A 16,984-nucleotide genomic window follows, 5' to 3' on the forward strand; every position below is an offset into this window, starting at 1 on the left:
GGGATTTTGAGTCAAAATGAGGCTGTGGTTAAGTACCTGTAACATCCTGTAGACCCTGTGACATTAGTACTTGGAATGAGAGCGTGACTAACCGGGCATAACTGTGGCCTGCACATTGTTTACAATCCAGCAAGCAAGAGACACCGAAAAGCAGCTCGGGCAGCCTGTGCTAGCTGGTGGCCTGCAGAGAATTCCAGGTGATGCTCCAGAGGGCCTAGGAGAGGATACCCTTCCGAGGACAGCCATGGCTCGCCCGGCATCACCCCACTCAGAGGCCAGACGGGGTCCCAGCTGGGGTGACACAGCCCGTCTCCCAGTCGGGAAGGGGCGTCTGCAGGGAGCAAGATGGACTCAGTGTGGGGCTGCCTGCCTGGAACGCGCCCCGAGGCCCTTGCCTGGGACCGTCCCGGACTACGTTTCCCAGAGATCATCCAGGAGTACGCCGTGCTGCATGCTGGGACATGGGGCTTGGGGCTCTGGTCCCGCGTCCTCCTCTAGCCTCACCCCCCGCCCCAAGACCCCAGCACTGGGGGACCACTGGGTGCGTCTGCTGCTTTGGGAGAGGCGGAGGAGGGAAAGAGATGGGAGGGGTGCACACACACGTCTCAGTGTGTCCGCGTGTCAGAGTCTGTGCACGCGCACATGTGTGTCGGGCTCTGTTGTGCCTGCACATGCGTGTCGGGCTCCATGCACACATGCGTTTCGGCGTCTGTGCATGCGCACACGCCTGTCAGGGTCTGTGTGCCCGCACAGGCACCGCAACGGCTGAGCACACTATGTATCGGGGGTCTGTCGTCGCTCACATACGTGTAGGGGTCTGTGCACACATGCGTGTCCGGCTCTGCTGCTGCTGGCGCGCTCCGGCAGCTCAAACCGCGAGGCCCCGCCTGGGTCCGGGGTGCGCATGCGCGCTGGCCTCCAGGGGTGGCGGGACCGAGTGTGTGACGCACTTGCGTGGGAGTACGAGGCTGACGCTGCGGCCCTGTCCCCGTAACTGTGACACGGGTGCACGCGAGCGTCATTGGGGGCAATGGGGGGCGTGCTCGGTGCGTGTTTGCACCAGTGACGCAACCGCTGCATCTCCGCTAGTCCGCGCAGGTGAGATTGGCGCCCATGGCTCCCAGGGGAGACGGGCACTGAGCTTCTGACGGTGACGCACTTGCTGGAGAGTATGGGGTGACACAGCCGGGCTCGCCCCATAACTGGTGACCGGGGGTGCCCCAGAGGCTTTGGGTCGACGGAGCCCACACCTGTGAACCTCGGCAGTGTGTCCCGGGGACTCTGCTCTGTGAGGTGCACTCTGGGGGTTGTGTGGGGCGGCGGTCAGGACGGGTCTCCGTGGCCCACGGATGCACCTTTGCACTGTGTGGGGTGGCGGGGCCCACAGCGTGGCCGTGCTGGGCGTTAGTGGGTATGAGGGGCGCAGATGTGTCTCGGGATAGCGTGTGCTGTGGTGAGGCTGAGCCGTCCGTGCAGGCTTGTGCTGGGATGGGTGATCGGGCCTTCTGGGTGACGCAGGTGTGTGTGACAGCGCAACCTGTGGCTCCAGCGCCTCTACTGCTTCACCTCCTAACCAAGTGGTACCTGCCTGAGAACAAGGGCCGCAGAGGGACGTGAGTGCCTGAGCCTCGCTGGGAAATTCACCAACAACAAGGCAGAAACAGCCATAAGGTGACGCTTTCAGAGCCAGAAGTGCTCTCCATGCAGGCCTCATGAGTGACGAGATGGTGGCCTCAGGAGTAGAATTCCTCCTATAGAGGAACATGTGCCTGATGTGGGAGACAGGGGGAGGGGCAGCTCCACGCTTCATCATCTCAGTCATCTCAGCTTGCTCTTCAGGAATCTCCCAGAAACTCCATCTCGGGGCCTTGTATTTCTCTTTGGTTTTATTAGATATGGCAGGTGTTACCCTTCTGGTTCTGTTTCCCCCAGGCCAGCATCCTTCAGGAAAAGCATCCCCGAGGAGGAAGACAAATCATTAAACATCTTAAAGGGTCAGGTGAGTATCCTTTTTTTTTTTTTTAATTAAATGATATGTGTTTATAAGACTTAAGACCAAACATTAAATGTAGATGACCAAGATCTGAGTCCTGTTTCTGCCTGTTAGCTTTTTGAGCCTTCTGAAGATAGGCTTGTGAGGAGGGTGAAATGCGTTAACATGTGTAGAACCATAGACCCGCACGCTGGAGTGTGAGTGCGCAGTGAGTGCTGCTGTTATGTGATGTCTGTACATGAGGAGCAACGTACATATGAAGGTAACTGAGATGGGTGTTTGCAAGTTCACAAAATGAACCACAGCCTCAAATGGTCTAGAACTATTCTCCTTAAACTGAGGGCCTTCCATCAAGTGAACCACAACCTCAAATGACCTAAAACTGTTATCCTTAACCTGAGGGCCTTCCTTTAACTCCACTTACAACTTTCCAAGGGACGTTGTGTATATATTTACTATATGTGTTTATCAGTGTTAGTGTATTGGTCCCCCACCACCACCACCCTAGGGAGATACTCTGTAATTTCATGGCATTAAGAAGAATGTACCTGCCCCAAAGACATTTAGACCCATTGGTCTAGAATTGAAGACTGTGTACCTTGACCACAGTTATTGTTCAGGATGGTGGAAATGGTTAAGTAATTATACCACATTCATTTCATGGAATACTCTGCAGCTACAAAGAAGTAACTTTAGTTATAGCCATAAGAAAGAAGAATGCACCTGACATAATATTAAACACCACTAATAGTTATTAACAACAGTAAATGAAGGAAATCCTTCGATTGCCTAGAAATTCCATTGAATGAGATTTTTGTAAATACCTTATCCAACATGACATTTTAATATATTATTTAGGATTATTCATGAGTCCTTCAGAAGAGAGGAGCCTGGCCACATTTATTGAGCACATGTTTGTACCATAGTCTCTTGTGTTTTGCACACACTCCTTAATTTATTCTTACGTTAGTCTGTTTCAGTTGCTATAACAAAGTACCATAGACTGGTGGCTGAAACAACAAACATTTATTGCTCACAGTTCTAGAGGCTGAAAGTCTGAGAAGAGCGTGGTCAAGTTCTGTTGAGGGCCCTCTTCCAGGTTGGAGACCTTCACCATCTTGCTGTGTCCTCTCATGGAGGAAAGAGATGCGAGCTCTCTGGGGTCTTTTTCATAAGGCACTAATTCCATTCCTGAGGGTTCCACCCTCATGACCTAATCACCTCCCAGAGGCCCCACCTCCTAATAGTATCGCATTGAGGGATAGGATTTTAATGTAAGAATTTGGCGGGGAGGGGACAAAATGCTCAGTTAATTAAGATGCCTACAGAGGCAATTTAGCTACATTATTGTGTTGAGGGTCTGATTGTGTTACTGAAACCGAGCGAAAACATGTTTTAGAACAGGAAGGTTGTACCTGTTTCAGTGACACTTTTTTCAATACTAAGCCTTATATCAGTTTATTTTTCCTGCTTTAACAAATTACCACAGATTTATTAATACAACACAAATATATTATCTTGCTATCCTAGAGGTCAGAAGTCTGAAGTGGGTCTCACTGGGCCAAAACCAAGATGTTGGCAGGGATCTAGGAGGTGTTTGTGCTTGGAGGCTCTAGGAGATAGTCTTTTTTTATTTTTATTTTTTTTAATTGAGATGGAGTCTTGCTCTGTTGCCCATGCTGGAGTGCAGTGGCACAATCTTGGCTCACTGCAACCTCCACCTCCCAGATTCAAGTGATTCTCCCACCTCAACCTCCCGAGTAGCTGGGATTACAGGGTACGCGCCACTATCCGCAGCTAATTTTTGTATTTTTAGTAGAAACGGGGTTTCTCCATGTTGATCAGGCTGGTCTTGAACTCCTGACCTCAGGTGATTCATTAGCCCACCTCAGCCTCCCAAAGTGTTGGGATTACAGGCGTGAGCCACCACCAAGCCCGCCCTGTAGGAGGTGTTTTATGTCCTTGCTTTTGCTGGCTTCTAGACGCTGCCCACACTCCTTGGCTCATGACCCCTTCTTCCATCATCAAAGCTGCAAAGACACGTCAAGTCCATTTTCCATCACATTACTCTGACCCTACTTCTTTCTGTTCATCTGACCCTCTTCTAATTTTGAGGACCCTGGTGATTACATTAGGCCCGCTGAGGTAACTCAGGATAATCTTCACTATCTTAGTGTCAGCCCATTAGCAGTTTTAGTCCATCTGCAACATTGATTCCCCTTTGCCATGTAAGGTAATATAATCATAGGTGCCAGCATTACCATATTGACATATTTGAGAGGCAGTGATTTTGCCTCTCATAGGCCAATCCATTCAGAGTTTCCTTCATGACAACAATGTACTAGCTCCCCCATAACCATAGTCCTTTTTTTTTTTAATGTGGTATAATCATAATCATGTCCTTTTTTTTTTTTTTTTTTTTTTTTTTTTGAGATGGAGTTTCGCTCTGCCCAGGCTGGAGTGCAGTGGCGTGATCTCGGCTCACCGTAACCTCTGCCTCCTGGGTTCAAGCAATTCTCCTGCCTCAGCCTCCTGAGTAGCTGGGATTGCAGGCATGCGCCACCACACCCAGCTAATTTTGTATTTTTAGTAGAGACAGAGTTTCTTCATGTTGGTCAGGCTGATCTCGAGCTCCCGACCTCAGGTGCTCTGCCTGCCTTGGCCTCCCAAAATGCTGGGATTACAGGCGTGAGCCACCGGGACGCCTGGCCTACATTTCTTTTTTTATATGTTTTTGTTTTGTTTTGTTTTGTTTTTTCCTTATAGACAGGTTGTGTTCTGTTGCCCATGCTGGAGTGCGGGGGGTTGATAATAGTTCACAGCAGCCTCAATCTCCGGAGTTAAAGTGATCTTCCCACCTCGGCCTCTCAAGTCCTTGGGATTACAGGCACAAGCCACTGTACCCTGCTCCTATCTTGTTATATTTCTTATAATAGGATTAATGCAGGCCTGCTGGAGGCAAAAAAAAAAAAAAAAAAGTCCCTGAGGAGCCCTTAAAGAAGAATCTCCAAATTACCTATAATTGTACCCTCCAGAGATAATCACTGATTAACATGTTAAATGGCCAGCACTTTGGGAGGCCAAAGCGGGATGATGATCACTTGAGGTCAGGAGTTTGAGACCAGCCTGGGCAACAGTGAGACTCCATCTCTACTAAAATAAAAAATTGAAAAAAATTAGCCAGGCATGGTGGTGCATACCTATAGTTTTAGCTACTCAGAAGGCTGAGGTGGGAGGATCACTTGAACTTAGGGGTTCCAGGCTGCAGTGAGCCATGATTATGCCACTGCACTCTAGCTTGGGTGACAAAGGGAGACAATGTCTCAAAAAACAAAACAAAACAAAACAAAAAACAACAAAAAAAAAACATTTGAAACGGTATTTATGTTTCTAGTCCTCTCCTTTGCCTCTAAGCATGTGCGTGTTTTGTTTTTAGAGTATTGAATCTTGCTAATTAATCATAAGTGAGCCAAAGACTCCAAATCTTCATTTATAAAAGGAATCCAACCCAGCCATGAATCTCATTACACCCGTGTGTGTGTTGGGAGGGGAAGGGCTATGCCAGTGATCTTTGCCTTGGTTTGAAATATCTCTCACATATTTCTACCGTATAGGATTAGAAATACATCATCTGAATCTAACCTATGGCAACAACTGTTCAACAAAGACAGCCTTTTAGAATTAGATTACAGAATGTTAATGTTCCTTTCCCAGGACATCACAATAATCATTGATGAACACTAATCACGGGGTGCCTTGCAGATACGGACTTTTCATGTAACATTAGCAAGATTATTTGTACAAGTAACGAATATGGGCTGTATAAGTAACATTTCCAAGATAGAAAAAGAATTAGATGACAGTATCTCATATGTATCTCCCTTATCCTGTGGAACACAAGATTCAGCCTCCTGCTAATGTTCTCAAATTGGCATCTTCTCAGATTAGAGTCGTTAAATTAGATGTTTTTTATGCAGAACAGTGTCTCTGTCCCCCAGCTGCTGATGGAACATTTCCTCTTTATATTTCTTAGAATCTCTTTTGCTAATGTATTCGTTTTGTTAAATGAAATGAGTTTCATTCATAACATCAGACTCTGAATGTTATTTTTGGTTAATATTGATTACGCAGACAGCGGGTTCAAGGAAGGCACTTTTGTTTTTTTTGAGATGGAGTTTCGCTCTTGTTGCCCAGGTTGGAGTGCAATGGCAAAAAAAAAAAAAAAAAAAAAAAAAAAAGTCAATATTATTAGTATTCCTTGCCATCACATAGCAGACAATAATTTAATCTATACTGTGAGATATTTCTGTTTTTTCACTGCTGAAACAATAGTCTCTGGAAATCATAGATAAGATCAAGGATGGAATCTATGTCAGTATCCTGGCTGTGATACTGTACTGTAGTTTTGTTTTTTTCTTGTTTGTTTTTCTTTGTTTTTTGAGATGGAGTCTCTCTCTGTCGCCCAGGCTGGAGTGCAGTGGCGCAATCTCAGCTCACTGCAACCTCCACCTCCCGGGTTCAAGCAATTCTCCTGCCTCAGCCTCCTGAGTAGCTGGGATTACAGGCTCCCAACACCATGGCCAGCTAATTTTTGTATTTTTAGTAGAGACAGGGTTTCACTATGTTGGCCAGGCTGGTCTCAAATTTGTGATCTGCCTACCTTGGCCTCCCAAAGTGCTGGGATTACAGGCATGAGCCACCGCACCTGGCCTGTGCTGTAGTTTTATAAGCTATCACTACTGGTGTAAGTCAGGTTAAGGGCATACCAGATCTGTCTCTATTATTATTTACAACTACATGTGAATCTACAGTTATCTCAGTTTTTTAGAAAAAGAAATAACTTTCCTAGAAAAACATTTTTCTTGATCACTCTGTCACATACATTTGTGTACTTCTGTTTTCTTGTCTTTCTAACTGTTTCCTCCTCCTGGACCCATAAATTCCAAATGTGGAATTTTGAGTCAAAATTAGATGTTTGTGAGGGGCCCGCACTATACCACACCCTGTGACGTTAGTACTTGGAATGAGAGCGTGACTAACCGGGCATAACTGCTGCCTGCACATTGTTTACAATCCAGCAAGCAAGGGACACGGAAAAGCAGCTCGGGCAGCCTGTGCTGGCTGGCGGCCCGCAGAGAATTCCAGGTGACGCTCCAGAGGGCCTAGGAGAGGATACCCTTCTGAGGACAGCCATGGCTCGCCCGGCATCACCCTACCAGAGACTAGACAGGGTCCCAGATGGGGTGACACAGCCCCTGTCGCATCCACGACACAATAGGCCACGCTCCCAATCACCTAGCCACAGTCGTAGACCAGTCACTGACTCACAGTCTGCCACTTGTATTTCCATTGTCTCTGGGCTTCCTCTGCCTTCACCTTCCAACCGTGTGGTACCTGCCTGAGAGCAGCAGCCCCTAGTGGGACAAGAGAGCCAGGACCCTGTCATTAACTGAACCAGCACAGAGGGCACAGCCATCGCCATAGATAACAGTGTTCAAGCCAGACGTGTTCTCCATACAGGCTCCTGTGTTGCAGTAACAGGAAGCCTCGGGAGTGGGAATCCTTGTGGAGGGAGAGGTGACTAACTTGGTAGGTCAGTGTTGGGAGAACGACATGTTCTAGAATCCAGTAAATACAGGTTAGTCCCCAAGAACTCTGAAACTCACAAATGCCAGTGTCCTCTCAGTTCAGATCGGTTTCGGCCATGGCCTGGGGGCAGGCGTGCCCTGGAGGGCATTTGTTCATGCAGCCAGTGCTCCAGAAAGACCCTAGGGTCTGGTTCTTCCTTTCCCCTAGGCTGGCATCCTGCAGAAACAGCATCCTGAGGGGAAAAAATTATTATTTAGGTTGGTGCAAAAGTAATTGGGGTTTTTGCCATTACCTTTAACGTCAATTACGTTTGCACTGACCTAATATATTACATGTCTTCAAGTCAACTCTCCACATGAGGTACCTTTTTTGTTCATTAAATGATTTGTGTTTATATGACTTAGGACTCTTTACTCTTTATGGCCCCAGATACCTTCCCTAATAGCGGCGTATCCCAGTAATTCCTTCCCAGGGGGTGTGGCAAGAACCAGGCAGGTATATTCCTCCCCGTACCCCTGGTTGACCAGCCCTCTCCTCTGAGTATCCACAAACCCATTTGTCAAACTATTGACGTCCTGCTGCATGCTCTGGTTTTCTAAGATCTGATGCTACAGAAAAATCCTTCCTAGAGGTTCATGTTAGCACTTTATTTTACGGCGTGCTTGGGTAAGGAAGGGATTCGTTTTTAGGTGGAGTCAAACACAGATATCTTTGGTCTTTTCCATGGGGCTGATTTTTAGAGCACAAGAAAAGAGAAAGTTAGCTTGTTTAGTCTGTACCTGGCAAAGTTGTCAGTTTTGTAAGACTTTTAAGAGTGGGGTTTGAGCAAATTTCTTTGTCACCAAAGGGAGGGATGTTTTTCAATATGCAGTAAATCGAAATTTGTTCTATTGACTTGGACTTCTTTGGGCGGACAGCTGCTGTATTTTTTTCAGTTCCCCCTTTGTGTGAGCTGTGAGAACCATATGGTTTAATGTTGAGTATGAGTTGCCGAGGTTGGCACATGTCTTCAGTGACAATTTATGTATGTTTATGGTCTACAGAGGCTTTGATCTGTGTATACACTGCGGATTAAATCAAGCTGACTCACATATCCCTCAACTCACTGATAATCATACTTGCAATGAGAACATTTAAATCTACAGTCTTGGCATAAAGTACACAATACTACTCATTATATTGAGTCACCATGCTAGACAATAAATCTCCAGAAATTATTCCCACTCCTTTAATCTTCTCATTCCCCATCACCCTCCCAGCCCCTGACAACCACCTCTCTTCTTCTGTTTGATTTTTTTTTTTTTACCATGTAAATGACATCATGCATTTGTCTGTGTCTAGCTTATTTCACTGAGTACAATGCCCTCCAAATTTATCCATGTTGCCACAATAACAGGATTTCCCTCTTTGTAAAAGCTGGATAGCATTGCATTGTGTTGTCTTTACCACACTTTCTCTATTCATTCCTGATGAGTATGTAGGTTGATTCCTTATCTTGACTACTGTGAATAACGCTACTGCAGTGAACATGGGAGCACAGGTATCGCCATGACATACTAATTTCATTTTCTTTGGATATATACCCAGAGTGGGATTGCTGCGTCATCTGATAGTTTTAGTTTTTTGAGGCATCTCCATAGTGTTTTCCATACTGGCTATACTAATTTACATTCTGACCAACAGTGTACAAGGATCCTCTTTTCCTCACAGCCTCGCCAACATGTTATTTTTGTTTGTTTGTTTTTTAATAAAAGCCATTCTTACACGTATGAGGTGATATCTCATTGTGGTTTAACTTTGTGTGGCCCTGAATAATAGTAGTGATCTTGAGCAATTTTTCACAGACTTACAGCAATTTGTATGTGTTCTATCAAGAAATAGCTGTTCAACTTTTCTGCCCATTTATTATCAGGGTTATTTGGTTTTTTGCTGTTGAGTTGTTTGAGTTCTATGTTTTGTTGTTTTTGTTTGTTTGTTTGTTTTCTAGACAGGGTCTTGCTCTGTCATCCAGGCTGGAGTGCAGTGGTCACAGCTCACTGCAGCCTCTACCTCCTGGACCCAAGTAATCCTACCTCAGCCTCCTGAGTAACGGGACTACAGGCACATGCCATCATGCCCCGCTAATTTTTCTTTTCTTCTCTACTCTTTTTTTGAGATAGAGTCTCTCTCTGTCACCCAGGCTGGAGTGCAGTGGCACAATCTCGGCTCACTGCAACCTCCGCCTCCTAGGTTCAAGTGATTCTCCTGCCTTAGCCTCCGAGTAGCTGGGACTACAGGCGCATGCCACCACGCCCAACTAATTTTTTTTTTTTTTTTTTTTTTTTGTATTTTTAGTAGAGACAGAGTTTCACTGTGTTAGCCAGGATGATCTCGATCTCCTGACCTCGTGATCTGCTCGCCTCGGCCTCCCAAAGTGCTGGGATTATAGGTGTAAGCCACCACGCCCAGCCCATGCCCAGCTAATTTTTCAATTTTTTGTAGATATGGGGTCTCACCATGTTGCCTAGGCTGATCTTAAACTCCTGGGCTTAAGCGATCCTCCCACCTCGGCCTTCCAAAGTTCTGGGATTCCAGGTGTAAGCCACCATGCCCAGCCCTATTTTGGATATTAACCCCTTATCAGATATATGGTTTGCAAACAGTCTCTCCCAGTCTGTAGGCTACCTTTTCATTTTATTGTTTCCTTTGCTGTGCGGGACATTTTTAGTGTGACGCAGTCCCATTTACTTATTTTTGCTTTCGTAGGATGATCTTCTGGTGCGATAGCCAAAAACTCATTGCCAAGGGCGATGCGAAGAATTTTCCCTATGTATTCTCCCAGTAGTTTTACAGCTTCTGGTCATACTTTTATGTCTTTAATCCATTTTAACTTCATTTTTCTTTTTTTCTTTTTTACTTTTTTGAGACCGAGTCTCACTCTGTCACCCAGGCTGGGTGTGGCACAATCTCGGCTCACTGCAACCTCCACCTCCCAGGTTCAAGTGATTCTCCTCCCTCAGCCTCCTGAGTAGCTGAGACTACAGGCTCCCGCCACCACACCTGGCTAATTTTTGTATTTTTAGTAGAGACGGAGTTTCCCCATGTTGGCCAGGCTGGTCTTAAACTCCTGACCTCGGGTGAGCCACCACGCCTGGCCTCATTTTACTATATGAAGTAAAAGAAGGGTCCAGTTGCTTTCTTCTGCCTGCAAGTGTCCAGTTTCCCAACACCATGTATTTAAGAGATCGTCCTTTCCCCGTTGTGTGATTTTGGCACCCTTGTCAGAGATCATTTGACCATGAGTTTGGATTTCTTTCTGGGCTCTATTCTTCCATTGTGTGTTTTCGTGCCAATGTTATAACCGTAGTAGGTCTGTTGCCCCGTGAGCGCGGCATGTCTATACAGCAGGTTGCAGCAAAGAAAGAAGGTTTACTGTCAGGCTGCAGAATAAGGAGGTGGGATGAAAATGAAATCCGTCTTCCCAAGGAGTTTGGAGCTGGGGTTTTTAAGGGTTTTAAAGTGTGGAAGTCACTGGTTGAAGAGTGCAGGGTGCAATCATGAGAAAGGAAGATGAAGAAACTATTCTCATGCTGATTCTGTTGCTCTGTGGATGTCTTCAGACCGCTTGGCATCAGCTATTTCGCTGGAATTTGGGACCTGAGAAACATCTTACGCAATTCTTTAAAGCCTAATGATTCCAACATTAGAAATTCTGTCTATGGGAACAGTGGGAACTCTGTCTCAAAAAAAAAAAAAAAACCTTAAAAATCTTTTCATATTGTTTTCCAGTTTGTATTTTACTTATTTTTTGCTCTAATCTTTATTATTTCCTTCCTTCCTACCGTTGGACTCCATTTGTTCATTTTCTGGTTCCTTGAAATGTTTGTTTGAGATCTTCCTTCTTTCGTGATATAAGTATTTATTGCTATAAACTTCCGGCTTAGAACTGCCTCTCTTGCATTCTTCAAGATTTGAGAATGCTGTGTTTACATTTACGTTTGTCTGAAAATATTTTTACAGTTTCTTCCCCGGCCCATGGGTTGTTTAGCAGCACGTTGCTTAATACCCACATATTTTTTAATTTACCTAAATTTCTCCCGTTATTGATTTCTAGCTTTATGCCCTTGTGGTTGGAAAAGATCATTCATATGATTTCAGTCATTGTAAATTTCTTAAGATTTGTATCATGACCTAGCGTGATCTGTCCTGGAGAATGTTTCATGTGTGCTTGAGAAGAATGTAATGCTGCTGCTGTTAGAGAGATGGTGCAGAATACAGCCATTAGGCGTATCTGGTCTAAAGTGTAATTCAAGTCCAGTGTTTCCTTGATTTTCTGTCTGAATGATCTTTCCTTTGTTGAAAGTAGGATCTGAAGTTCTCTTCTATCACTGTATTAAAATCTAACCCTCCCTTGAGATTTCTTAATGTTTGCTTTATGTATTTAAGAGCTCCAGTGCTGGATGCATACATATCTATAATTAATGTATCATCTTGACTGATGGACTGATTTTATTATATAATGACATTCTTTGCCTCTCTTTACAGTTTTTGATTTAAAGTCTATTTTGTCTTTTTTTTTTTTTTTGAGATGGAGTCTCGCTGTGTCACCCATGCTGGAGTGCAGTGGCCTGATCTTGACTCACTGCAACCTTTGACTCCCAAGTTCAAGCGATTCTCCTGTCTCAGCCTCCTGAGTAGCTGGGATTACAGGCGTCCCCCACCAAGCCCGGCTAAGTTTTGTATTTTTAGTAGAGATGGGGTTTTGCCATGTTGGCCATGCTGGTCTCAAACTCCTGACCTCAAGTGAGCTGCCCACCTCAGCCTCCCAAAGTGCTGAGATTACAGGCGTGAGCCACCATGCCTGGCCGTTAATCTTTTTTTTTTTATTTTCTTTTTTTGAGACAGAGTCTTGCTCTGTCGCCCAGCCTGGAGTGCAATGGTGCAATCTCGGCCCAACCTCCGCCTCCCGGGTTCAAGCACTTCTCCTACCTTAGCCTCCGGAGTAGCGTGTACCACTATGCCTGGCTAATTGTTGTCTTTTTTAGTAGAGATGGGGTTTCACTATGTTGGTCAGGCTGGTCTCGAACTCCTGACCTCATGATCCACCCACCTTGGCCTCCCAAAGTGCTGGGATTATAGGCTTGAGCCACCGCGCCTGGCCAATCATTTTTAAAAATTAGGACTCCCTTAACTTTCATTTCTTGTAATGGGATTAATGCAGGCCAACTGCAAAAAAATTCAGTCCTTTAAGGAGTTCATAAAAAAGAATCTCAGAATTAATTACCCATAATTCCATCTAGAGATAATTACTGTTAATCATATTTTGGTATATATGTTTGTAGTCCTCCACTTCCCATCTAAACATGTATGTGCTTTTGTTTCTGGAACATTAAGTCCTTCTAATTGATAAAGTAAATGAATCAAAGACTTTCCAAGTGGTGGTTTGTAAAAAGCATCCAGCCCAGCCACGGGTCACATTAGACCTGTGAGCGTGTGGGGACGGGAGGGACGTGCCAGTGATCTTTGTCTTGTTTTGGAAAACCTCTCATATGTTTACACCTTACAGGATTAGAGACACATCATCTGAAACTAATCCCATGGCAACAAATTATTAAAAAATATAGTGCACCCTTGGAATGAGTTCTGTATCTGTGGATTCAACCACAGATGGAAAATATCCTTGGCCAAAAAAATAGGATGTTTGCATCCTATTTTACAGACGCAAATATCTGTATTGAACGTGTACAGACTTTTCTTCTCATTATTCTAAACAATACAGTATGAAAATTATTAGCATTAGATATTTATAAAGAATCTAGAGATGATCTAAAATGTACAGGAGGATGTGGATAGGTTATGTGCAGATACTACACCACTTTGTCTAAGGGTCTTAAGCATTCAAGGATTTTGATATCCAGGGGGGTTCTGGAGCAAATCTGGTTCTGGAACAAATGGCTCTACAGCCTTTCAGAATTAAATTTTCTATGATTTTAATGGTTCTTTCAAAGACCATGACAGTAATCACTGATGCCGGTTATCTTACAAATATGCTTGTACAAGTAACGTTTCCGTGATTATATGTACAAGTAAAAAATACCCACTAGACAAATAACAAATCCAAGATAAGTGAAACTGAGTACGATGGCAATTAAAGTGGTTTGCGTGAATGTCCTGTAACACATAGAACACATGATTCATCCTCTTGCTAATGTTCCCAGTTTGGCATCTTCTAAGATCATATTATTTGAGCACAATTTTTGATGCAGAATCATCTCTCTTTTCCCCTGCTTGCTTGTCAGAGGGAACATTTCCTCCTTATGTGTCCTAGAATCTTTTCACCTAATGTGCTTAAACAAGACAAATTTCGTTCTTAACATCAGGCTCTGAAAGTTCTTTTTGGTTAGCATTCACTATATTGACAGCTGGTTTGGCAAGTACATGTTTTAGTATAAGGAAGAAACAGCAGGCCAGGTGCAGTGGCCCTTGTTTGTAATCCCAGCACTTTGGGAGGCCAAGGAGGCAGATTGCTTGAGCTCAGGAGTTCAAGGCCAGCCTGGGCAGCATAGTGAGACCCCATCTCTACAAAAAAAAAAAAAAGAAAAAAATTACAAAAACTAGCCAGAGGTGGTGGTGTGCACCTGTAGTCCCAGCTCTTGGGAGGCTAAGGTGAGAGGATGACTTGAGCCTAGGAGGCAGAGGTTGGAGCCTAGGAGCCTAGGATCAGTGTTCGAGATCGTGCCACTGCTCTCCAGCCTGGGTGACAAAGCGAGACCCTGTTTCAAAAAAATTAAAATAAAAACTGCAGATGAGTTTCTTTTTTAAAACTGGATTCAGGATCAGTGTAATGTTACTGATCTTCAATAGTAACCGCAAACTTAAAAAATCTTTACATATTACTGTATGTATTAGATAGTCTGATAATTAATAGTTGAGACAGTCATACCTTACAGTATTATTATCCCAATTTTATTAGTGAGGAAACCAGCAGTTAATAACTGTTAGGGCTCAGATTCACATTCTGAAAGTTATACTATAGAGCCTGTGTTCTTAGTTTCACCAAAATATCTCCTCCCAAATTATACATACCCTTTCAAACCTACCTTCCTCTCAGTAATTAATGATACATTCTTTCAATTTACATGAATCAGTATCACTATTAGTAAATGTATTTTATGCCATTATATAGCAGACTAATTCATTCTGTACTCTACTGTGATATTTTCCTCTATCTTCTGCAAGATTTTCATTTTTAAAAATTACCGTCTTGGCTGGGTGCAGTGACTCATGCCTGTAATCCTGGCCTGGGCAACAAGAGCGAAACTCCGTCTCAAAAAAAAAAAAATTACCGTCTTGAAATTTGCATAACATCTATGGATGGTGTGAATGTCCTGGAAGTGATGTTATACTGTATACTGCAATCACCAAATGGGGGTAACCAAGTGAAAGTTACATAGGCTTTCTCAGTATTATATGAACAACTACCTAAGACTCTACAGTTGCATCAATTTCAAAGAAAAACTTCCAACACACAAGATAATCTCCAAACATATTGGGCATACATGTGTGTACTACTATAGCTGTTTCCTTGGGATAAATTCTAAAAAGTGGGATTTTGAGTCAAAATGAGGCTGTGGTTAAGTACCTGCAACATCCTGTAGACCCTGCGACATTACTACTTGGAATGAGAGCGTGACTAACAGGGCATAACTGTGGCCTGCACATTGTTTACAATCCAGCAAGCAAGGGACACTGAAAAGCAGCTCAGGCAGCCTGTGCTGGCCGGTGGCCTGCAGAGAATTCCAGGTGATGCTTCAGAGGGCCTAGGAGAGGATACCCTTCTGAGGACAGCCATGGCTCGCCCGGCATCACCCCACTCAGAGGCCAGACGGGGTCCCAGCTGGGGTGACACAGCCCGTCTCCCAGTCGGGAAGGGGCGTCTGCAGGGAGCAAGATGGACTCAGTGTGGGGCTGCCTGCCTGGAACGCGCCCTGAGGCCCCTGCCTGGGACCGTCCCGGACTACGTTTCCCAGAGGCCCCCAGGAACTTAAGGCGCTGCATGCTGGGACACGGGGCTTGGGGCTCTGGTTTCCCCAGACATGGTCCGGCGTACTCCTCAAGCCTCTCATCCCTTCCTGAAGCCTCTGTGTGTTTGGGCCTGAGTAGGGCATTCGCTTCCTGGGAGGAACCCAGGGGTACATGCCAAGCACTGGGGTAGGGGGACCGCCGAGTGCGCCCGCGGCTTCGGGAGAGGCCAAGGAAGGAAGGAATGGGAAGAGTGCGCGCACGCGTGTCAGTGTGTTCATGTGTCAGCGTCTGTGCACGCGCACATGTGTGTCGGGGTCTGGTTGCACATGCGTGTCAAGGTCTGGCCACACACATGCGTTGGGGGTCTGTGTGCACGCACACATGCGTTTCGGGGTCTGGGTGTACATTTGTGTCGGGATCTGTGTGCACGCACATGCGTGTCGGGCTCTGCTGCTGCTTGCGCGCGCTCGCAGCTAGGTGCTCGAGGCCTCTCCCGGGTCCGGGGTGCGCATGCGCGCTGGCCTCCATGGGTGGCGGGACCGAGTGTATGACGCACTTGCGTGGGAGTACGAGGCTGATGCGGCGGCCCTGTCCCCGTAACTGTGACACGGGTGCACGCGAGCGTCATTGGGGGCGATGGGGGGCGTGCTGGGTGCGCTTCTGCACTGGTGACGCAACCGCTGTGTCTCCGCCAGTCCGCGCAGGTGAGATTGGCGCCCATGGCTCCCAGGGGAGACGGGCACTGAGCTTCTGATGGTGACGCACTTGCTGGAGAGTGTGGGGTGACACAGCCGGGCTCGCACCATAACTGGTGACCGGGGGTGCTCCCGAGGCTTTGGGTCGACGGAGCCTACACCTGTGAACCTCGGCGGTGCGTCCCGGGGACTCTGCTCTGTGAGGTGCACTCTGGGGGTTGTGTGGGGTGGCGGTCAGGACGGGTCTCCGTGGCCCACGGATGCACCTTTGCATTGTGTGGGGTGGCGGGGCCCACAGCGTGGCCGTGTTGGGCGTTAGTGTGTATGAGGGGCGCAGATGTGTCTCAGGACAGCCTGTGCTGTGGTGAGGCTGAGCCGTCCGTGCAGGCTTGTGCTGGGATGGGTGATCGGGCCTTCAGGGTGACGCAGGTGTGTGTGACAGCGCAACCTGTGGCTCCAACAGCGCAACCTGTGGCTCCAGCGTCTCTGTGCTGGGATAGGTGATCGGGCCTTCTGGGTGACGCAGGTGTGTGTGACAGCTGCAACTTGTGGTTCCAGCGTCTCTACTGCTTCCCCTGCCTTCACCTCTTAACCAAGCGTTACCTGCCTGAGAACAAGGGCCACGGAGGGACATGAGCCCCTGAGCCCCGCCGGGAAATTCACCAACAACAAGGCAGAAACAGCCATGAGGTGACGCTTTCAG

The 16,984-nt window shown here is 46.2% G+C and overlaps 1 protein-coding gene across 17 annotated transcripts in view; it reads left to right on the forward strand.

Annotated features, from left to right (window-relative positions):
• Positions 1–946: 946 nt before the first annotated feature.
• The window catches only part of ZNF331 (zinc finger protein 331), a 43,110-nt gene continuing 27,072 nt past the window's right edge, over positions 947–16,984 (forward strand). For 2 of the 17 annotated variants that reach the window (XM_074024612.1, XM_074024620.1), the window contains exons 1-3: positions 947–1,098; positions 1,519–1,671; positions 1,933–1,999. The gene's annotated coding sequence lies outside the window, so the exon portion shown is untranslated. Of the gene's footprint in view, positions 1,294–1,401; positions 2,000–12,149; positions 16,972–16,984 lie in introns of those variants that run through there. The other 15 variants (XM_074024613.1, XM_074024621.1, XM_074024610.1 and 12 more) reach the window with 13 other exon arrangements.

The sequence above is a fragment of the Macaca fascicularis genome, chromosome 19, assembly GCF_037993035.2.
Source record: "Macaca fascicularis isolate 582-1 chromosome 19, T2T-MFA8v1.1".
NCBI lineage: Eukaryota > Metazoa > Chordata > Mammalia > Primates > Cercopithecidae > Macaca > Macaca fascicularis.